Source organism: Nycticebus coucang, chromosome 3 (assembly GCF_027406575.1).
Source record: "Nycticebus coucang isolate mNycCou1 chromosome 3, mNycCou1.pri, whole genome shotgun sequence".
Classification (NCBI taxonomy): domain Eukaryota; kingdom Metazoa; phylum Chordata; class Mammalia; order Primates; family Lorisidae; genus Nycticebus; species Nycticebus coucang.
The window spans coordinates 151268429-151292902 of record NC_069782.1 but is presented as its reverse complement, the minus strand read 5'-3'; the positions used below and the strand labels follow the sequence as shown (position 1 = coordinate 151292902).

Genomic DNA, 24474 nt, shown 5'->3' with positions numbered 1-24474 from the left:
GAAGGATTTAACTACAAAGGGGCATAAGAACATTACAAGGTGATGGAAATGTTCTGTGTCTTGATGGTGGTGATGATTACATAAATGTAACCACTCAGTAACATTTTTTGGGATTACACGGTAGTTTTTATAGTAGATAAATTATACTTCAATAAGCCTGACTTAAAAAAAAAAAATCTCTGACTGTACATACATAATGAGTTAGAATGTTGGAAGCCCATAGGCAGGGAAGCCAGGTAGGAGAAGTCTGGGTTATCTAGGGAGGCAGAGACAGTGGAGACTTGGGTCAAGACAGTGGCTATCAGATAAAGAGGATCATGAATGCAACCTTGGAGTCCTAGCTATAAATGGAAAATTGATTCAGCCACACAGACCCGTCTCTTTGCAGAATACTAGATATCCAGACATTTGCAGATATCTTACTTACATATTTCTGTTTGAATATTAAATTTTGTATATACTACATATATACACACATACATGTATATATAGACACACACACACACACACACACACACCGTAAAACCTATGTAAGTTGACCACCCAAGGGACTATAACAAACTGGTCAACATACCAGAGGTGGTCAACATAAGAAGCCAGGCCTACTATACTGATACATACATGTGGTACATGTTTGGACTATGAAAATAAGGTCAACTTGAGGAGGTGGTCAATGTAGGGAGATTCTACTGTATACATAAAACCATAAAAACATATAAACTGAACACAACCAGGGAACTGGCTCACAAATGCAAAGTTTGACTTGGTAGGTAGACTAGTTTTTGATGATAATGGTGACGGTGCTGGTGCTGATACTAATGGTATTGGTGATGATGGTGGCAATGATGAGGGTGGGAATAATGAGGTTAATGGTGAGGATGACAGTGATGAGGATAATGATGAAGATAATGATAATTCTGTTTCTATTTATTAGGATAATAAATATTCTTTGTTATGTTCTGGTACAATAGTTCTCAAACTGAGGTCTCCAGACAATCAATGTAGCACCCTAGACTTTCCACCCTAGTGGAAATCATCACTCCCCACCCTAGACCTACTGAACCAGAAACTCAGGGTGGCCCAGGACTCAGTGAGCCACCCTGATGATTCTGAGGCACAAAACTTGAAAACTGCTTTAGGATCAAAAGTAACTGAAACGGCCCCATGGTACGTATTACCTAGTGGCAGAGGTACCCGAAAATCACATAAGTATAACATTTTCCGTGGATGTCATTTCTTTGTTAGGAAAAAAATCAGGCTTTTCAGACTCCAGGGGGATAAATGTCTGATGTAATCACTCTGGAAAGTGAGCTGTTAACCTGCTCTGTTAAGTACTTTGTGAAGGCTATGAGCGTAGTCACAGTGAAGGATAACTGGTTACAGTTCTTCCACCGCCACAGAAGTCTCAGCTCACCCACAGCTGCCTGGGAGGTTAGTTCTGATTTGGGAAGGTCCCTGCCCTTGGTGACTGGGTACTGGGAGCTAATTCCTAATTTCCTCTTTGCTGGTGTTGAGTTCTCTGCCAACCCTCATTCCCAATGGTGCCTGGGATGGATCCCAGGCCGCTGTACAACAGAAAAGCTAGTCCCAGGACTGGCCATTTCCCAGGGAGGGAGAACCTGGGCGCAAACTCAGCCCCGCTCCTGTGTTCTGCTTCTCATGGTGGGTTGGGACACCATTTGGGAAGACGTTCTTATCTGCAGATGATTATGGGTCATTCCAACCAACCTCCGTGAACTGCTCGAGGCTGGATTTTATAGCCCCATTTTCATTTCATTTTCACAGCACAGAATAGATACTCGCTAGACTGGTGGACAGAACCCGAGTAGGTAGAACGTGGCCTAGAAACAGCCCCAATCGTCTTACCTGGAGGGGCGGAGCCGGCAGTGAGAGCACCTGTCAGTGAGAGAGAGAGAGAGAGAGACAGACAGACAGACAGACAGACAGACACAGGCCTGTGAGGGGCAGGGGCCGGAGCCTGCCCAGCGCCGGCGCCCCGGGGAGTGCGGGAGGATCCCTCACCCGAGCAGACGGCTCCAGCATCCTTCTCGTGGCTGCAGTCGTGAGTGAACCAGCTGTCGTGGGCGCACAGGGCCAGGGAGGCCTCCTCTCCGCTACAACGCACATTGTCCAGGACGATCCTCCCGAAGCCTGGGCCAAAGTGGGCGCCGAGCGGGGCAGACACCGCTGGGCCGCACCCGAGCTGCCTGCATACGACCTGAGCCTCGCTGAGGCCCCAGCCGTCGTCGCACACCGAGCCCCAGCTGCCGAGGTAGGACACCTCCACCCGTCCAGAGCAGCTCCCTGTGCCGTTCACCAGCCGCAGCGTGGGCCAGTGTTCTGTGGAAGAGAAAATGACCTGGAGCTATGGGAACATACCCATGGAAGTCACCCTATGTGCCTGGCTTACAGATTGTGAGTGAGTCTTTTGATTACCCCAAATATGTAAAACGTAAGTGCATTCCAGGGGAAAAAAAATCACTTAACAATTACACGATGTAGTATGTTCCCTGTGAGGCACTGGACACAGCAGATTAAATTGTGGGACAGGTATTTCCCACGCATCTGTGCTGTAGGACTTAACATCAGCATGGCAGCTGAGAAAATTTAGGAAAATATTTTTCCTAAATGGATTAATTTATATAATCATGTTGCAGAAATGGAAGGCTGTAATAGCAGTGAAATACACACATATACAAACACATATATCAAAGTAGATTGGCCTCAAGAATACAATATTGGGTAAAGAAAACAAGTGGGCTGGGCACGGTGGCTCGCGTCTGTAATCCCAGCACTCTGGGAGGCTAAGGTGGTGGATTGCTTGAGCGCAGGCGTTTGAGACCAGCCTGAGCAAGAGTGAGACCTAGTCTCTAAAAATAGTCGGGTGCTGTGGTGGGTCCCTGGAATCCCAGCTACTGGGAAGGCTGAGGCAAGAGAATGGCTTAAGCCAGGAGTTTGAGGTTGCTGTGAGCTAGGATGCCATGCACTCTATTGAGGGTGACAAAGTGAAACTCTGTCTCAAAAAAAGAAAAAAAAGAAGTATGTCCAAGGATCTTCAGAGACAATACAATTTGTGTGAAAGAAGAAAAACACAAAATAACATATAAATCATCTAATTCATATAAGAGATGAACTATCAGGATATTTATGAAATTCAAAAGAGCTTTTGCTTGTTAGGAGGAGAAAGAAGAGACTTAGATTGAGAAATATCAGGAGCTTCACATTTAACTATGCTTTTATTTCTTGATAGGATTGGAAAAACCAATACAACAAAATGCAAACATCAGCCATGCCTCGCGGAGGGAGACGTGGTTATTTGCTTTCTTATTCTCTGGATTTTCTGAACTTTAAATGTTTCTCCAGAGTGGCAGGCCCAGCCAATTGTCCCCCATCGTGGTATGGCCTTACCCATGACCCCAGCAGCCTCTACCTGTGCAGTACCCCCCAGACTCCTTCCCTGCTGTGAGGACCCCAAGGTGAGAGCCATGGTGTGTCCTGCGTGTCCTGCGAGGAAGGCTGCTTACCTGAGAGGCTGGGCCCTGGCACATGGGCTCTGAGACTGCCTCGTGCTGAGTCGGCTCCGGGTAGAACTGGAACACATAGACACTATGATTAGAACTGACGCTTCCCTTCCTGGGACAGACACAGGACACACAGAAAAGGACCCTGTTAGCAGCTATCAAAGAGCTACCAGCTAAACCACACATTAACCAAAATATTTGGACAGGCTACAGGCTCATACATGAACTCCCACATTTCTGATGAGGTTGGTGACAAGTTCAGGTTGCTGATAGAAAGCCCCTAATTTGGACCCACTATGTCTTTCCTTCTTTTAACCCTATATCAAAGCCAAGTTCTTCGTGAGGGTGCTTGACAGTCATTGATGAATTGAGCAAAAGTAAAAATCATTGTGTTCATAAGGACACTGATGAAGTGAGACAAGTCCGTCTGCCCATCTACCTGTGTGTCCCCTCTGGATGGCGAGGTATCTATGGGACGAGTGATGGAATCATTGCTCTTACCCATTAAGATAGTTGGCGACTTTTCATTGTCTGCTGAGACTGAAAAGTAAAAATATTTGTTAGAAGAATCTGGCTTTGTTAGTTTGCTCATGCGTGACATACTGAAACTTCTCTTTGAGGAGGGATATTTGTACAAAGAGTGGCTAGCGGTGTTTGTCAGAGGGATACTTGTGTCTTTGGAGTGTTGAGATTTGCCCCTCTATGCACTATCTAGCTGGATTACTCTGGGCCAAGAGCAAAGCTGCCCCAGGAGGGGTCGCCTGAACCTGCCCACATGTACCATCTGCACATTTGTTTATTCACCGAGCACTGTGAAGGGTGCTGGGGACACAGTGCGAAACCCTTGTCTTGTGGAACTTAACATCTGCTGCTTCTGGTGACCTTAGACATCACACATTGTCCCTGGAGTCCTTGGTAGTAAAATTATCCCTGCCCCCAAACAACAGTTTATTTTTTTCTATTGGCTTAAAATGCTGGAAGTGTAACATACACATACAATGTATCGCTTTTTTTTTTTTTTAGAGACAGGGTCAGGCTGCAGTGTAATGGTTATTTACAGGCACAACCCCACTACTTATCAGCATGGGAGCTTTGGCCGATTCCATTTCTGACCCAGGCCAGTTCACCCCTCTTTAGGCAAACTAGTGCCCGCCCACCCCACCTGCCTCCTGGGAGGTCACCATATTGAGGCCAAACTCAGCGCAGACACATGATCAGCAGAGCGCACTGCAGACCAGAACTCCTGGACTCGGGCCTATCTAAGGTCTGTCTCAGCCTCCTTGAGTAGCTGGGACGACAGGTGTGCTCCACTATATCCAGCCATTTTTTGTTGTCAGAACTCATAGCTCATTGACATACCTGATGATATGGCTGGGTGGTCAACATCTTCTGGGACGGCAGAAGTTGAGGGAGCTGTAGGAAAGACAACACAAGGGAAGTGACTCCTAATGTTTAACATTGACTAGAAAGAGAAGGACCATTTAGAAAGCAGGGCTGGGGGGAGGGGTTGTGGCAAAATGGCTGTGTGTTTAGCTGGGAGCAGAGACACCGCACTCTCTTCACCTGGCTTAGCACCACAGGGCAGACGCCCCTCCTCATGGATGGCACATCCTGGACATCCCGCAAGATCCCAAGAGGCTCACACTGCGCTCTGACCAGACACCAGGCTCTCTGCTAAACTCCTTACATGGACTCACCGCCTAAATCCTTACAACAACTTCTAAAAATAAATGGTTATCATTCCCAGTTTTCAGATGCGGTAACAGAAGTGCACACAGACGTAAAGCAACATCGTATGGGTCTCCAGGGCGGAGGTAGAAGGAGGGGACCCAGGCCCAGCAGTTGGCTCTGAGCACTTACTGCCAAGTAAATGAAATATATTACTTAGGTTTCAAAAATATTCTTATTTAGTCACTTAACTGTGAAAGCTAGGTATTTTAATGTGTTGCTCTCTCCTCTGTGAATGTTTGGAAGTAAACATCAGTATGCAAACTGGGACCAGCCAAATGGTATTCATTTATTTAGCTAGCTACTGATTTATTCATTTAAGGAGCATGAATGCCCCCTGGAGAGCAGATCTGCAAACGTTGTTTTCTGCGCACGTGTGTGTGTGTGTGTGCGTGTGCGTGCACGTGTGTGTGTGTGTGCATGTGTGTGCGCACTCAGGGCAACGTTGAAGATGAGAATTGTATGGATTCTTCCCCAAGAATGTCATTGGGGGAACGAGCAGACGCACGACCAACAGTGTAAGACAGAATAAGAGCCACACGTGAGGACAGAGGAAAAGCCGTGGGATCTAGAAGAGGGAGCCACCTTGCCAGTTTGGGGGGGCTGGGGAGGACAGGAACAGTCGTGGTGGGGAACTGATGCTGACGCCACAGCTGCCACCCTATAGGCGATTGATATGTGAATTTGGGAGAAGGGCAAAGATAAGAAAAGTAAACACAGTCTGGGCTGGTAGATTAACACTTTTTACTATTAGCTTTTGTCATTTCTTTTTTTTTTTTTTCTTTTTTTTTATTAAATCATAACTGTATACAATGATATGATTATGGGGCATCATACACTCACTTCATAAGCCATTTGACACATTTTTATCACAGTGGTTAACATAGCCTTTCCGGCGTTATCTCAGTTACTGTGCCAAAACATTTACATTCTACATTTACCAAGTTTCGCAAATACCCCTGTAATATGCACCACAGGTGTGATCCCTCCGATTCCCCTCCCTCTACCCACACCCCCCTTTCCCACTTCCCCCTATTGTTAAGTTGTAGCTGGGTTATAGCTTTCATGTGAGAGTCCCAAATTAGTTTCATAGTAGGGCTGTGTACATTGGGTATTTTTTCTTCCATTCTTGGGATACTTTACTAAGAAGAATATGTTCCAGCTCCATCCATGTAAACATGAAAGAGGTAAAGTCTCCATCTTTCTTTAAGGCTGCATAGTATTCCATGGTATACATATACCACAATTTATTAATCCATTCGTGGATCGATAAAGGTTTAATAACCAGAATCCACAGAGAACTCAAACGCATCAGCAAGAAAAAAACAAGGGATCCCATCGCAGGCTGGGCAAGGGATTTGAAGAGAAACTTCTCTGAAGAAGACAGGCGCACGGCCTTCAGACATATGAAAAAATGCTCATCATCTTTAATCATCAGAGAAATGCAAATCAAAACTACTTTGAGATATCATCTAACTCCAATGAGACTAGCCTATATCACAAAATCTCAAGACCAGAGATGTTGGCGTGGATGCGGAGAAAAGGGAACACTTCTGCACTGCTGGTGGGAATGCAAATTAATACATTCCTTTTGGAAAGATATATGGAGAACACTCAGAGATCTAAAAATAGATCTGCCATTCAATCCTGTAATCCCTCTGCTGGGCATATACCCAGAAGACCAAAAATCACAACATAACAAAGATATTTGTACCAGAATGTTTATTGCAGCCCAATTCATAATAGCTAAGTCATGGAAAAAGCCCAAGTGCTTTTGTCATTTCAAATGGACCCTCCTACTTTCCGATCAGGCACCATGCCTAGTCATAACTTTGCAGTAGTTAATAGGATTCAAATGCAGAGAATTTAGTATAATTCAGAGATTAAGCTCCAGGACTATGAAGTCAGATTATTTGTTAACATTCCATCGACCTTGGGGACAATATTTAACCTATCTGAGCAGGAGTTTCCTTATTTGGAAAGTGGATATTATTGAAGTTCCCTCACCTGAATGTTGGGAAAATTAAGTGAGAAAATCCATGTAAGGCATTCGACATAGGCTGTTGTCATGGAGTGAGGCGATGTTACTGGTTATAAATTAAATGCAAGCCACATATGTAATTTAACATTTTCTGGTAGCCACGTTTTAAAAATTAGAAAGAAACAAGTGACATTAATTTTAATAATATATCTTATGTAATCCAGTATACCCCAAACATCGTCATTTCAATATAATAATATAAAATACAAATATATAAATGTAATCAATGTAAAAAGTCGATGAGTAATTTTACATTCTTTTGATGGCATTGCCTTTGCTTTTCTTTATCAAGGTATAATTGATATACCCCCAAACTGCACATGTTTCAATGTATACAAATTGATGACTATGGACATTTGCATATACCTGTGATACTATCGCCACAATACTATCAGGGTAATCAACATATTCATCACCTCCAAAAGTTTCCTTGTGTTCCTTTTTTGGGTGTGATAATAATGTTTAACATGAGCTCTCGGGCTTAACAGACCTTTAGATGCACAGTGTCAGGTGTTAACTATAGCACCATGTTGCACAGCAGACCCCTAGAGCTTGTTTCTCTTACATAACTGAACCTTTATATCACTGAATAACCACGCCCCATTTCCCTGAGCCTTTGGAAGATCCGGTGTGTACTAGACACACACAGCACATTCCAGTAGCCACATGGATAATACAGGTTTAAGGTCTTCCTGGAGATTATCATCGGCATAATTAGAATAGGAATTATGTGTTGGTACAATTGAAACGTCAGCAGTTACAGATGGTAGAGAGTGGAGACAGAATTAAGCAGAATGATGAAATGAAAATGGACTAAATGGTGACCACCACTTACCACAGCTGGAAAGAGGGGGTCACTCGTAAGTGTTTAAGAGGGTCACTACCCAGACATTAGGTCAGGTGCTCTTGTTTATTCTTATATTTGAAAGATATGAAAAGACTCTTTAGTAATCTCTTTCTCTTACACAGACACACCCTCACCCCTACCTCTTTTTCTTCTTTTTCTTTGCATTTGGGCAAGCAGGGGAAAGGAGAAGTTTTGCATTATCATGTTCTTTAATAGTAAAACTAAATAAATACAAGGTGAAGCTGGACAGCGTGAAGTCCGGACCATTTCAGGGTCCTTTTCTCTTCCTTCTCAAATCATTTGACCTTAAACCATGAGTGGTGCCTAGTGAGGTGGCAGCACCACTGACTATCATTACAGTGCAACTTAGAAACCATAATAAATCTGGTCCCAGAGGTGGAGAGTCCTACCTGGTGATGTTGAATGTGCAGCAGTCGTGGGAGACAACGGGGTTGAGATGGCAGCAGGTAGAACTGTAATAAAGAAACACTTGTTAATGTTAAGTGATTGCTCACAGTGACCTGAGGGAGGGATGGTTGGCCAGGAGCTCCCTGCAATTTCCTGCGATTTCACAAGATGTAGTTTTGCGTCAGCTCCAAAGTGACCACTGTGAAAGTGATAGAAATGCCAGGTCACCTCTCAGCCGCTGATCCTCGGTCCTATTTGGACTCCATCATATCCACCTGTCTTTCTCCCAGATTCAACATCCAGGGGCAGGTGTTTGGTGTTTTATGGTGAGAATTATGTGCTGTGGGTTTTAATATGTGCCCCATAAGTTGAACTGAATGTCTAGACCAGTGGTTTTCAACCTTCCTAATGCCACGACCCTTTAATACAGTTCCTCATGTTGTAGTGACCCCCAACCATAAAGTTATTTTCATTGCTATTTCATAACTGTAATTTTGCTACTGTTAAGAATTGTACTATAAATATCTGATATGCAGCATGTATTTAGGCGACCCCTGTGAAAGGGTCATTCAACCCTCAAAGGGGATGCGATCCACAGGTTGAGAACCGCTGACCTAGACCATGAGGACCCTTTAGCATGTTTATTCACTTGTCCTGACTATTTTACTTCTACGATTGTTGTGTTACTGATGTTTCTGTTTGTCAGTGTTGCACTGCCATGAAACCTCTCCATGGCTCCACAGCCATGCAGTACAAGGTTAGACAATTAAGTTTGAGAACTCATCCTAGAAAAAGTGCTACCCATATTATTGCTGAATATCACTGCAGACATCAGAGGGTCAAGGGAAGTACTTTGAAGGTCTCTGGTCTCAGTACTTACTTAATGGGGTAGAGTGGGGTACAGTGTCCCCGAGGAAATTGCAGGAGATGGATAACCATCACTTATCTTTTTGGATTGACCTGGGTAGATGCTCCCCTTCTTCTATTACAGTTTTCTCCTCTCTACTTGCTATTCTGCTCACCGTATTTCAATGCGTGTCCTGAATTATGTGTTTATTTTCTGTGTTCCTGAGCAGTAGTAACTATAGAATTTTATTTTGTAAACAAATGTGGGAGGCACAATCTTGACTTCCCCAAAGATGTTCACATCCTAATAACTGGAACATGGGAATATGTTAAGTTACAAGGCCAAGGAGAGAATTAAGATTGCTGATGATGTGAGGGTTGGTAATCAGCTGCCTCAGGGTAGGGAGATTACCCTGCATTATCCAGGTGGGCCAAAGTAATCACAAAGGTCCTTAAAAGTGGAAGTAGGATGCAGAAAGAGAGTCAGAGAGAGACATTAATAAATTAGCTACCGGCTTTGAAGACAGAAGCCTGGGGCCACCAGCCAAAGAAGGCAGGTTGCCGCTAAAAACAGGAAAAGGCCAGGAATTGGATCCTTCACTTTCGGATCTTCCAGAATGAACACAGCCTGGCTGATAACTTTGTTTTTAGCTAAGTGAGACCCAGTGTGGATTTCTGACTTTTAGAACCACAAGATAACCAATTTGTATTGTTTAAGGCACAAAGTTATGGAAATTTGGTATAGCCGCAATGGGGAACTCATACACTAAATAAACATTACGTGTGCTTAAATGCTTCTTCCTCTGAAAAACTGAAACATGTCCCTTGTAAAACTGAGAGAGTTTGGCCAAACTGAGGATTAAAGATAATTACAAAATCTCTATGTTAAAAAGGGTTTTCAGTATTTTGTTCTCTTTATTTTTCTTTTATTTTTTAAGGGGTGCACCATTCCTGGAAATGCTGCAATACCAGGTCTGTGCATGGAGTGGATGGAACAAGCTCCTATTCCAACTGCCTGCTCCAAAAATCCATTTAATATAGTGTCCTCAGATAGAGGATGTATCAGATATTAAACTGATAAGAACAGGTACTACACTTGATCTTAGCCAAAAGGCCGAGAAGCGATACAGTATTTTTGTATTTTTTTCTAAACAACAACAACAACAAAATGGTATTATTATTGTTCCTTCTTTAGAAGTTAGTGAACCTATTAGAGGGACACCTGAAAATCATCTTCATTCAACTCATTTATGAAGGGGCAGAGTGCGATGAGTTAGCAGAATAACCCCCAGCCTCCCTCTTGTTCACTTCTCTCTGGGTAAACAGAAATGTCCTAGAACAGAAGTTCTCTTACCTGATAATATGGTTGCTGAATTTCCATCACCTATTGGTGAAGATAAATTAAAATGTTTCTTATTCAAAATTAAATTGAACAACTTTTACTTGAACTACTTTGGTTTTCAACAAATTTTCTATGTGAGAGATTTAATAGGCAAAATGTAAAACAGAGCGAACTCTTGGTGAAATATAACCCCTCAGACTTTGCGGGTGCTCAGAAGTACTGCATTTGCTGATCTGGTTGTTCTGAAGACACGCTGGCTCTTCTGACTCTTTGAAATGCCCACTACACACTGAGAGCCAGCCAGTCCCCTGCAACTCAGGACTACTGGCCTGCCCCAGACAGGTCCTCAACTAGGATCAGAGAAAGATAATCACAGCACATCCACATCCACCTGTCTTCTCAGCTCAAGCCTCCCTCACATCCCAGTGGCCATAAGGTATTTCTTCCTGGACTCTTGGCAGACATTTCTATTAGTCTTACATATATATTATTAATTATTATGCAGTAGAAGCTCCACAGTTGGCCACCTCCCTACATTGACCACCTCCATACATTGACGTAATTTTCATAGACTGGACATGCACCACATGTACATATCAGTACTGGAGGCCTCGTTCCTTATGTTGACCTCCTCCCTCTGTTGACCAGTTTGTTACAGACCCCTGGGTGGTCAATTTGCAGAGCTTCTACTATATATACTATTATTGAATTATACACTATACATTCCTCATAATGCACATAATATGTTATCTTACAGCACGGGCATTAAAGTGTTATAATAGTACAATTTTATGTAGTATACTATATCATAGTTATTATATCAGATTAATTATACTGTACGTATTATCATACATACATTACATAGTGACATATATTATAACATATTATTTTGTTTATATATAGCCTATTATATTATTTGTACATCTAGCCTACTACAGATTTCAAATGACTGACAGTAAAATATATACACATATGTATGAATAATACATATATACACATACACTTGCGTATGTATACATATATAGCAGAACCAGAAAAATAGAAATATAAGATTAATAATCACACGGATGAAAGAGAAAGAAAAAGTACCAACAAACTGGCAAAACTCTTAGTTAATTCTTAGAACTGGTTGTTCAGTGAAGCTCTGAACTTCCTGTAATGTGAGGGCAGGAGGAAGTCACCTTGCTGTCACGGAACTCTCATTGTCTGATAGGCGGGATCTTCCTAAAGGGAGTCATTGCCTTTGTTGGAAGACCAGTGAGTATTTTAATACCTAATACATTGTTTTCAACAGCCATTTACAGCAGAGGCAGGATACTGTGCACATTATCTATTATTTTTTTCATTCAGTAAGTGTTGATCTAGAACCTACAGTGTACCAGGAACTGTCCTTGGCTCTGAGATAAACAATATTGCTAGAATTCTGCTCCCACAAAACCTACATGCTGGGGGTCAGGGTGGAGGACATTTATTGACCAGGGTAACGAGAAAAATACAAAAAACATCTCGGACCTATAAATACCAGGAAGAGGAAAACAACAGGTTGACCCATTACTCTCGACCGAGAGGGATTCTTTCTGGACCATCTATTCAGGGAAGTCTCTCTGAGATAGTGACATTTTAGCCGAGACCTGATTATAAGGAGTAAGCTGAGGAAACATCTGGGAAAAGAGCCTTTTAGACAGAGGGAAGAGCCCCCTACAAAGGTGGGGGCTACTTTGACAGTCTCAAAGGATGGAAAAAAAGATCTGGGGTTAAGAGGAGGTGTTTTCTCAGTGGTCAGAGACACAAGTAAGCACTAGGTCATACAGGATCTAAAAGGCCAAGGTAGCTGATGTAGCATTATTCAAAGGCCATGGTAACTGATGTAGAGTTATTCAAAGGCCACGGTAACTGATGCAGCGTTATTCAAATACTGTGGAAAGCCTTGGAGGGGTTTGAGAGAAGGTGAATGATCCCACTGACAATGTACCAGCCTGCTCCCGTCTCTGTGACTAGAGCAGATTATGTGGATATGGGGGGAAGAAAGAAGGGAGGTAGAAGACCAGTTAGAAAATGTTGCCAAATTACATTGAAAGGTGACCAGGCTTTGGATGACAGCAGGAACCATGGAGTTGGGAGGTGCTAATGAGGTCAGCATATGCTTTGAAAGTAGAGACAGAATTTTCTGACGCATTAGTTGTGTGACGTGAAAGGGGAAAAATAAGGGATGGTTCCAATTTCTCCTGGCCTGAGAAACTAGCTGGACTAAGAAATATGTGTATTTTGAACATCAGCTGTCTAAAAAAACCAAGCAAAGTATTGTAATATGGAACAGATTAGCAGCTGTGCCTCTTGCTAGCTGCATACCTTGGAGAAGTTGATTAATTTTCCTATGCCTCAGTTTCGTCATCAGTAAAATGAGGATTACAATAGCACCTGGTTCATGAGGTTGCTGTGAAAATTAAGCGCAATGCATGCCAAGTGCATAGAATTAATGCGTTCTTCAGAGCAGGTTTCAAGAAGCTAAAGGTGGTGGTTCAATGCTAGCTCAGTGACTGCTTTTGTAAATGAAATTTTATTAGAACACAGGCATGCCCATTCGGTTGTGAATTGTCTGTGGCTGCTTTAATACTGTGGCAGCAGTTTCATAAATGTAACGATCTGGCCTGAGACGCCTAAAATAGTTACTATATGTGGCTCCTTACCAATAAGTGTTTGGACCCCTCAGTTAGATAATTAAATAACTAATAGTCAGGCAGGTGAAGTCCTTAGGACAGTGTCCAAACATCGTAAACACTCAATACAAGCTGGCTCTTGTTACCTTTCCAGGTCTGTGATCTCATTTAGTTTAAATGCAGCACTGTCAAGTAGGTGTTTTTATCTCCCTTTTAAAAAAGAGTGTAAATGACTTGCCCACAGTCACACTAAATTAATGGCAGAGATGGAACGTAATGCTCAGAACTTCTGCTGGGTCTGCTTCCAGACCCATTGTCCTCCCCTGGTCCCAAGGCTCCGCCTTGGTGGGTACGCAGGCCTGGCTGGAACACGTTCCCACTGTTACCAGCCGCAGGACTCACGGATCTCCTAACACACGGGGAATTGATACACATGCTGCATGTACAGGATATGTGCTACCTTCTCCCCTCCAAATGTGGCTGCAGTTGCAAGAAAAAACTTCTAATTTTAAACCAAAAGTAACTAATTGCAAATTTAGTAAGAAAATACCTCTTACCACGGGGCACTTGCAGTGATCCTTCAGCATTCTCTGTAGGGAGATGGATTGGAAATTTGGTGGAAGTTAGAACATGAGAGCAAATAGTGGGCAGGTCACATCCATCCCCCAACACGCCAAGTCCCACCTAGTAGGACAGAATGTACACTCAACAGCCATGTGAACGATCCAGTTTACCAAGGTATTTCCTCAACATGGTGATAGGAATGATGCTTTTCACAGCACTTCCATTGTGAAAGTGAAAATAGCAATACTAGAGAAAAACTAAAACCCTCATGATTGAAATGAAAATAAAGCTATTAATAGTTCTTGTGGGAGGAAGAAAGAAGTCCCGCAGCATTTTAGAGTGAATGGTAGGATTATCTTAATGGCCCCGGAATGCAGAAATGGCAAATAATGAGTGCTGAAATGTGGCAATCCGGTCCCTCCCATCACTTATTCCATTTATTCTTTTATTATCTACTTGTTACTTGCCCAAGTAGCTCCTAGAATGGAGCACGTCAGGTCAACAAAACAGAAGCATACGCTTACCTGCTGTGGGCTTTACGGACTCAGGGTCTGTTAACAGTTGGGAAGAGAAAAGATCTGCTTTAGAAAGGGCATCTGCTCTGGAGATATTTAAAACAAGAAATGAATCTTAAAATGAAGAAAAAACTAAAATGCTGACTCTTCGTCTTAGTTCGGGTAACTTTAATGAACCATTAAAGGTGTACATGTGCACAGCTTGCCAGTCCAACTGTGGCTGTGCTGTGTGCATTGTGCAAACTCTGTAACACTTCCAAATAGGAGGTGAACGCTCATTACACATGCAAAAGAGGAGCAACCCAGGGCTTTATAGACCAGACTGTTTTGATGGAATCCTAAACCAAAACACTAACTAAATTAAAAAAAAAAATCAAAGGGGGAAGAAAACTCAAAAACTAAATGAAAAAAACTAATACACACACTTGTCCACTAATTGAGATGTTTGAATGGAGTTAAAAAGCTAATGCATTACATTGGCATCATCTGGCCATAGTCTGGCTGGGTTGAATACAATCAGAAATTTTGTTAAGTGGCCAATTTTACTGCTCTAGGAGCTGAATTATTTACTTTGTTCCCCATGAGCGCACAAATTTATGTCTGTAGCATCAGTAATACGTGTGCTGCATAATAGTCACATTTGGTGGAAATGTTTACATTCTTTAGACCAGAGATTCTCAAGTAGGGGCAATTTGCTCCCCCAAAGGACATCTGGAAATGTTGGAAGACATTTTGGAATCTAGTCTTTGTTAGGGAATTGCCACTAGCTTCCACTATTTTTCTCTGTATAAAATCTGTTTCAACATTTTGTGGCTAATAAATTCCTGACCTCAGGTTGAAGCTCTCCTGTTACCAATGTCTCCTAGCTCTTTGCTGGCATGAGTGGGGCTGGGGTGCTACTGTCATTTATTGGGGGCTGTAAGACAAGCCCACAATGTACAGGACAGCTCCCCACCCCTCATACACCTCAAAAGATCTAGCCTCAAACTCTGCTCTAGACTGAGCGTGATAATTACTCTTTGGTCAAAGACTTGTCACGAGCAATAGATGACCTGAATTCACAGCCAACAGGACAAGCCAATGCTATTCTAACTTATAACTCCTTGCTTTGTCACCTTCAATAGACTGTAAACGTTTAGTGGGAAAAAACTTTATCCCTAGTTCACCAAAGCATCATGAATAAAGAAAGAACACATTCCATGAGTGATTCAGGACTTACGTTGTCTTTTTGCCCATTATTTTGGAATCTAGTGTTTGTTATGGAATTGCCACTAGCTTCCTCTATTTTTCTCTGTATAAAATCTATTTCCACATCTTGTGGCTAATAAATTCCTGAGCTCAGGTTGAAGCTCTCCTATTACCAAGGTCTCTTTACTCTTTGCTGGCATGAGTGGTAGAGATGGCCTACGATTATGGTGCGAGCATCGCCAATGGGATCAGTGAAGATGCAATCCAGGGGGAGAAGCAGTCATTACCTGTGCAGACAACACTGGCATCTTCTCTGGGACCACAGTTGTGCAGTCCCCAGCCGGCATGAGGACATTGCCCCAGAAAACTCTCTTTTCCCGAACAGTCCACATCATCCAGCAGAAACTGGCCCTTGCCTTCACCAAATTCAGCTTCAGCAGGGGCTGCGAGGGCGCGCCCACAGCCCAGCTGCCGGCACACCACGCTGGCTTCATTCACGTCCCACTGGTCATCGCAAACCCTGCCCCATTGGCCATGGTAGAAAACTTCCACACGCCCAGAACATCTGCCTGACCCATTCACTAGCTGTATTTGTGGCCAGTCTTTTGAAGAAATACAGAAATATTACATGTTAGAAGAAGGAACAAATTCTGCATCAACCCATTTGTTTAACTTTGCAACAAGTTATCTGTTGAGCACATACTGGGTCATAGCAGAGAGCCCTGGGGATACTGTGGCTCACAGAGCTGGCTCCTGCTGCCATAGACTTTAGAGTTTAGTTTGAAAGTCTAGAGGAGGCGGTCACATTAATCTAAAATTAAGTGGATTTGCAACTGTGCTAAGTTCTGAGAAGCATTTTCAAGAGTTCACAATGAAATGGGAAGATTGTGGGTATCAGAGGGGACAATGGCTAAAGAGCAGGAAGGGGTTAAGTAGATGCAGAAGCTTGGAGAGCAAGACAGAGCCTTCTTCTGTGCATTAACAAAGAAAAACACACAGGATTATGAGTGAGCTGAAAGCATAATATGTAAAGATTATGCACAATAGATGAAATCATTTTGTTTGGTAGTGTTTTCATGGTTGGAGAACTACCCAACACTTAGAAGCACTGACCCAGCAAGCCGTATCAGCTGAGGAGTTAGAAAACCTTGACTTACCACCAGGAAATGGTGTTAGAATTTCAGCATCTAAGTGCAAAGAGAAATAAACAAGGTGTCACTGCCATTGCCATGCAAAATAACTATCTAAGTTTACAGGGCAAGCACCAGCATGTGTGTGATGGCCTCATGGAGCAGATGATGAGCTAATGGCATCTTTGGGGGTGTATATTCAGTAGGTTTTGATAAGTAGCAAGGGAAAAGTTGATTGTGCATTTGGGGAGCAGTGTCATTTACAGATGGCTCTTTTAAACTGGATTATTTGTGCAAATTCACCTCTGCCAGAAAGGCAACAGGATCATCTGCTTATAGAAGTGTATTCCTATGGTGTTTATAAATGTACTTCTTTTTTTTTTTTGTAGAGACAGAGTCTCACTTTACCGCCTTTAGTAGAGTGCCATGATGTCACAGGACTCACAGCAACCTCTAGCTCTTGGGCTTCAGCGATTCTCCTGCCTCAGCCTCCTGAGCAGCTGGGACTACAGGCGCCCGCCACAACGCCCCGCTATTTAAGGAAGGGGACCGCTGGAAGACTCAGGTCAACAATGGGGCGTGCTTTTCTTTTCTTTTTTTTTTTTTGAGACAGAGTTTCATGTGGTCACCCTTGGTAGAGTGTCATATGTCATAGCTCACAGCAACCTCAAACTCTTGGGCTCAAGCGATTTTCTTGCCTCAGCATCCCAAGTAAGTGGGACTACAGGCACCCACCACAATGCTGGCTATTTTTTCAGAGACCAGGTCTTGCTCTGGCTCAGGCTGATCTCAAACCCATCAACTCAGGCAATACACCCACCTCGGCCTCCCAAGTGCTAGGATTACAGGCCACAGACATGAGCCACACCACGCCCAGACTCGGGGAATGCTTTTTCCCATTAATCTTCGGATTTGCTAAATGGGGGTGAGAGGGACTCAGTGTCCCAAGGCTATATTCACTGCCTTTCTAGCCTCGGAGGTATCATTTGGCTGTGCAAAGTTAGAATTGTCTTCAGTTCAGTTTGAGTTTAATTATATCTCTGAATGGTAATTTACTAAACCACATGTATATCATTACTCCATAATTTTCTAAAATACATTCGGGCAACAGTTTGGGGAGAAAATATTTCCTGCATGGTTAAAGGCAAGGAAGCCACTTGTTTTTTTCCTTTATTGGTTGAGTCCTTTTGGTTAAATTCAGTGCGTCTTCAGCCCCTCTCCCACCTCCCGTGAGAGTCATGTGTTGGTAAATACCACAAGGGCTTAAGGCAGGCGTCCTCAAACTTTTTAAACAGGGGGCCAATTCACTATCCCATAGACCATTGGAGGGACTATAGTTTAAAAAAAAACTATGAACAAATTCCTATTCCAGACTATAGTTTAAAAAAAAACTATGAACAAATTCCTATGCACACTGCACATATCTTATTTTGAAGTAAAAAAACAAAACGAGAACAAATACAATCACACCGCCTCATGTGGCCCGCGGGCCGCAGTTTGAGGACCCCTGGCTTAAGGGCTTTGTGGATGTTCTGTTAAAGACATAGGAAAGTGTGATTCTTACCAAAAGCTCCTGGAGTTTCATACTCATATTCTGTGTGAAAAAAAAAAAGATGAATATAACTTGAGTCTCTAAGAGATGATAAAAATTCTGGAATGCCCTGCACTTACTAGAAAGGTCCAGTGTTCCCCCACAGTAGTCTTATATATGGTTAATCCAAATACGCTTAGGGCATTTCTATCCTAGAAGGAGAGATCTTTGGACTATTTTTCAGTATTCACATTTTAGTCTAAACTCTATGCTTAGCAATAGCCCAGTACCTGGAACTAGATTTGATTTTCTGTTTCTCAGCCCGAGATTGGGGTAGGAGAGTCCCACAGGCTAAACAGGGGTATCTTTTGAAGGGACTGACATTATCTCATGCTGTTGAGTATTCAACACCTTGTTTTTGTAACACAATAAATATACTTTTACTATAACTTGGAAGCAAAACCGCAAGTGATTTTTTAAGAAAAAAGGATTTCAGAGAGAGTCTCTGCTTAGTTTAGGCAACCCTGGGCTGAGCGATTTAGGGTTACTTGTTTGAGAAACATTGGAACTGATCAATCCAGTCACATTTGTTCTCTCAATTCATGTAGTCAACTACTCATTGCTCCAATGAACATTCATCGACTTTCTTTCAATATTAGCAGGGAGGAACAGTACTCTAGGAAATGGAACTGCGGAAGTTGTGAGCTTTGATGATGTGGGAAGGTGGGTCTTAGGGCAGGTCAGCACAGGGGTCCTCTGCATCTGGGGAGTTTGCCAGGTCTTAGGGTGTGTGTGTTTGGGGACCTGAATTAGGTGAGAAGGGTGAAACTGCTAGCAGACCGTCAGAAACAAGTCTGAATGTTTGCAAATTTTGCCTAGACAGAAGGCAATTTTTCCACAGTGTGGATACTTGGTGGTGTAGATATTCAGAGAGCTGAATGTGGAATATTCAGGACACTGTGAATTGTCCTGGAATGTGGACACAATCCACTGAATGTGGAATATTGATGAGACACTGATCAAGGCACTTACCCTTGACTTAACCTTGTTTCTGGACCTCATTCCCTTATTTGCAAGGCAGGCATCATAAACCCACTGAGTTGCTGTCAGATGTGGTGGGGTGGTTTTCTGCCCAGAAACTGGAAAGGCTCCATGACCAGGTGGGGTTTGTGTTCTGAGACTATCTCTCAGGAGATACTGCACAGAGCACATAAACACCTGGACATGCTAAGACTAATAATGATTCAGGGAATCTGTCAAAATGTCTTATTGAAAAGACATTAGACTACCCACCCCCACCAAGTGGCAAATTTAATCAACTTTAATCAGCAAGATGGGACGATTAGAAGAAATTGGGAAAAAACCTAGACCAAGGCTAATATTTGGGAAAGGAGATATAGACAATTTTGCTTTCATTACTGAAGCAATTATTAATTAACCAATTATCAGTTAATTATAATTAGTAAGTAGTTACTAAAATGAATATTCAACTGCACATACTTGACTCTAAAGCAGGGTTTCTTAAGCTCAGCATGTTGACATTTCGAGCTGGAAAGTTCTTTGCGTTGGAGGCTGTTCTATGTGCTGCAGGTTGTCCCGCCACCCACAGACGCTAATAGCACTTCCCTGTGTTACAATCAGAAATGTTTCCAGACATTGCCAAATGTTCCCTGGAGGACAAAGTCACCTCTTGTTGAGAACAACCGTTCAAAGGCATACTTGAAATGCATTTTAAGATTCCCCTGAAGTAAGACTTACAATAATTTGCCAACTTGACGATTCTCATCCTCTCCCTCACCCCAAAGATGCCTGGTCCAGGACACATAGAGAGACAGAGTCTTCTTTCTATCCACTGAGCCTGGAGCCCCCAGATGAAGAAACGGTACATCCCATGTAGTTATGCTTGGGCTGAGGACTCACAGGAAGGGCTTTGGAAAGTGTCTCACATGGTTCAATAACCAGGCAGGACCCAGGAATCCTGGAGGTTGGAGGGGCCAGGGCTGCCTCTGCCCTGCATGCTGGTAGGGGCCTTGGGAATGGTGCTTTAATGAACCAGAGCTCTTCTCCACGCCCTTAACCTGCCCTGAAGATAGAGCCAGGGCCATGTCTCTGCCTTCACCAAGTGTCCATGAGTCCTAGGAAACAGGGATGTTCTGTTCACTGTTGGATCTCTTGAAAGCCTCTCTGATTCATACTTGATGTATGCTTAATTCCTGGCCAGAGGGTGAAGGCTCAGACCCACTTCCTGGCATGTTGAACTTGGTAGGGGATGAGCAGGGGATTGTGAGAGAGACCTCTGGACCCCACTGTGGTGGGCAGCTAAGGAGCAAGGAGGGGCCTTTCTCTTCCTCCTGATTCTACACTCACCCCATCACCCAAAGGCAGTTTATTGGTGACACTCTGCTCAGAGTCAGGGGGTGGGGCTGACTTTCTCAGAAAGCATGAGTGTCAGTGGGTGTCGTGGGCAGAACTGCCTGCCAAGCTGTGGGGGGTGACCTGCACAAAAGCTTATTGGACAGGCAAAATCCTGCACCCCACTCCTAGATTGGATTGCAACTAGCAGGTTGCCCATCCTCACAGTGTCTGATGAAAGGCACATGATTATTACAGTTCTCATTTTCTTAGATAAAGGCTGAATAATGTGCAAAAAGCCACATTAAGCACAAGGAGTTGGAAGTTGTGGGGAGGGGATCATAGAGAATCCACTGGGGTGAGCCTGTCATCTGGAGACCCCAGGGCTGCAGCATCAGAAGGGCCCTGCCCTTCCCATGATGCTCTCTGCAGTCGCTATCTTGAAATTCTTAAAGAGTTTTGAAAAAGAGGACCCATAGCTGAGGTCCCAAGTGGACAGGGAGTTTTATACCAATGAAATGATGAGTTACAAAGGCCTCCTTCTGTGTCAGGAAGAAATAAGGAGACTCAGGACTGATTGGAAAAAATGAAAAGCCAACTCTCAGAAAAGATGGAAAGAACTTTACCCGAGCAGATGACACCAGCGTCTTCCCCGTGCTCACAGTTGTGGGTGAACCAGCCGGCGTGGGAGCACAGCCCCAGATTGGCCTCGGAACCCGAGCACTGCACATTGTCCAGAAGAATGGAGCCAGAGCCCTGGCCAAAGTAGGCCTCTCCGGGGGCAGAGATGGCCGTCCCGCATCCCAGCTGCCAGCACACCACCTGCGCTGCCTTCTCATCCCAGAAGTCATCACACACAGTGCCCCACGCGCCTTCAAAATACACCTCGACTCGGCCAGAACACCTTCCAGAACCTTCCATGAGTTGCACAATAAGCCAATCTTTGGGAGAAAGGCAGACCCCGACCACCACCTAATGTTAGTGAATGGAGTCATCTTCCCCACCATCTTCCCCATCTTCATGACAATGGCTGTTTACTGAGCAACATCTGTGTTCCTGGCATAGCCCTTTACAACTGGCACCTTTTTAAGGCTCACAGCTACTTTGTAGGGTATTATTGTCCTCAGTTTACCAGGGAAGAGATGGGATTCCACAATGGTAGTGGCTTCCCCAAGGCAGCTGTCCATAGGGCCCGGTTAGATCTGCCCTATGATGAGACTCTGGGCTTTTTTTCAGAAGCACTTCGCTCTGGATTCTTCCGCTCCCCCAAGAACCTAAGAAAGGAACTCTTGAGCTCTGGGTTCCTTGATATTTTAGCTTAGGAAATCTGTCCTGGAATCTCAGATGATTTCTGCTGTGTTATGTTATTGTCAGTGCTGAGTCAAAAGTTTCAGCGGAAGACAAGTCCACAGCAAATGCACACTCTGTGCGTTATTCCCAATGCTGCCCCCACCTCCTGTCACCGGGCACATGCATTTCAGCTTTCTGAGCACTTTGCTGGGGATTGCCCCATAGGCTGTCCCTGATAGTTTCAGGTAGGCAAGGCTGCCGGGTGCCAAAGTGCCAGAGTATAGTGGTCACAGCTGGCCTTTGGCGCTGCTTCTCAGCTCTGCCCCTCACTAGCCATGTGGTTCCTGGGGTCACTGAAGTGCTCATTTCCCTCATCCCGCCAGAGATAGTAGTAGCCATCTCAGAGGAGATTCAGGAAGCAAACACAGGTAACTGTGCTTGGCACAGAGGGAGCACTGGGAGCCCGCAGATTTTATTATGACCATTTTATGAACCAGTAATTAGCAAGATTAAGAGATAGACACAAATTCCCAAAGTGTGCTACCCAGGGAGAGCCCTCGGTGGGTCAATCTCCTGATCTTTCCACCTCCCAATGGCCACAGGGCAGTGCCTCTCTCTCTCGGTGTAGCCCTCAGCCTAGTCATCTCTGGGAGGACAAATTTGTAGGTTCCTGGAGTGAACCCCATGTCTGGGAGTGGAGCCCAGAATTTTGCCTGTTTGACAAGATCTTGGGAATTATCATATACTCCAACATTTACGAGCACCTAAGATAAAGACTCTTAAGTCAGTCTTTAATGTATAAGAACAAAGATCTGAGGCCATCTCCATCTTGTGAAGCAGAAATAAGACTGGGGTATCTTTATTTCCAGAGATGAGTGGCTTACCCTTCTGTGTGAGGGCTGTCCTTCCACAGGAGCCCTCACATCCTTGCCCTGCAGGTCCCACCTATCCTCGGCCCCTCCTCCTCTAGGCCAAGGAGACTGTCCAGCTGTGACTCACCTTCTTGCTGTTGCCCAGGTGCCCCTTGGATGGTGTATCTCTCAGGGTGTCCCTTCCACAGCCTTCCTCTGGATCCCCTGACATCCCTCCTGTAGCAAACTGAGATGCAGCAGTCTTGTTAGAACAGAACTGAGATCCTGAACACAGCTGGGACCAGATAACAGCATCATGGTCCCATTCTGAATCCGCTAGCTCACAGGGTCAGCAGAGTGTGGCCTGGGGATCTGGATTTTCAACAATCCCAAGGATCCTGTCATGTGGAAAGTTTAGAAATTCATGTTGTGGAACCATTTTTCCTTAAGCTTTTACTTTGGGATGCACTTGGTCTTATAATTCTCCTTTCAAATCAAGGTGTTTGTCCCAGTTATTCCAGTGTTTTGTCAGCCAGTATATTTTATTATGAATTTTCCGCCATCTGTATAGTTAATCGTGAAGCATTTTCTTTGAGTAAGTTACAGTTTATACATTCATTCAACCATACTTTTTATTTGATGGGTTCAAATTTCTCCTGAGTTTGTCTTTTTGCCTTTTTTGTGTATTTTTAAACTTATTTTTATGTTTTTGTTTTTATTATATATACACATGTATTTTCTTTTGGGGATTATTTAATTAATATTAATTTAAATTAATTTGACACTTTTGGATTTTTCTTTTAGTGGTATCTTTGGTAAGAGAGGAGATATTTGGCTACATTCAGCATAAGCACAGCAGTCCTTTTTAAACCTGGTTCTCAACTCTTTCTGATTAAGTGCGTCTAATCACAAGGAAGTAAAATCTTCCAAAGTAGTCCGATGGATGAATTTTATTTTCCATCCCTCAAAATGAAGCCTCATACTGTCCACTTCTGTCTTCTCTTGGGTTACTAAAATTCCCTGGAATTTCATAACATCTCCTATCAACATGATATCCTTATTATTCAGGCAAGACCAACCCCAAATCAGAAAACTTTATGCAGTGTTTCCTAATTCTCCCTCCTGAAAACTTGATCTCCCAAAATCTTTATGTTCAGTTCATTTGAGTTTAACAAATGTCATGAAGCACCTACGCTGTGCCAAGCCTTTGGGGGGCCAGTGGCATACGACAGTGTCTCAAAGACTCTTTAAATACCCACTGCCTTGGGGTCTCCCAACCATATTGAAGGGTCCTGGACAGAATGGACTGTCCTCTTAGCACAGTGCCTAGAACGTACTAGACACTCACTTAATGCCTGGGAAATGAATTAATGGTGTGGGATATCAGGTGGGTTTGAAGAATGGGCTGGCTACACTTAGAGGAAGTGGGTAAACAGGGATGAGCCCTCCCATCTTGGGCCAGTGAGGGAACCACCTGCACTGGAACTCTGGTTCTGTGCTGGAGGGAGAGTAGGATGGACATATGGGAGAGACTTTTTTTTTAGGATTTTGAATGCTAAGAAAAGTTGGCTTTTAGGGGGCAGTGGGAGTGGCAGTTGGGGTTCTTTCTCAGAGGAGAGACATGGAAGCCCAGTCAGGGACAGATAGAGGTGAGTCAGAGGCA

General features: G+C 43.7%; 1 non-coding gene across 1 annotated transcript; it reads right to left on the bottom strand.

Moving 5' to 3' along the window:
- Positions 1–10326: 10326 nt before the first annotated feature.
- Positions 10327–10517, bottom strand: LOC128582897 (U2 spliceosomal RNA). The gene has a single exon (XR_008379317.1). It is a non-coding gene; the product is annotated as a U2 spliceosomal RNA (small nuclear RNA).
- Between the last annotated feature and the right edge of the window lie 13957 nt (positions 10518–24474).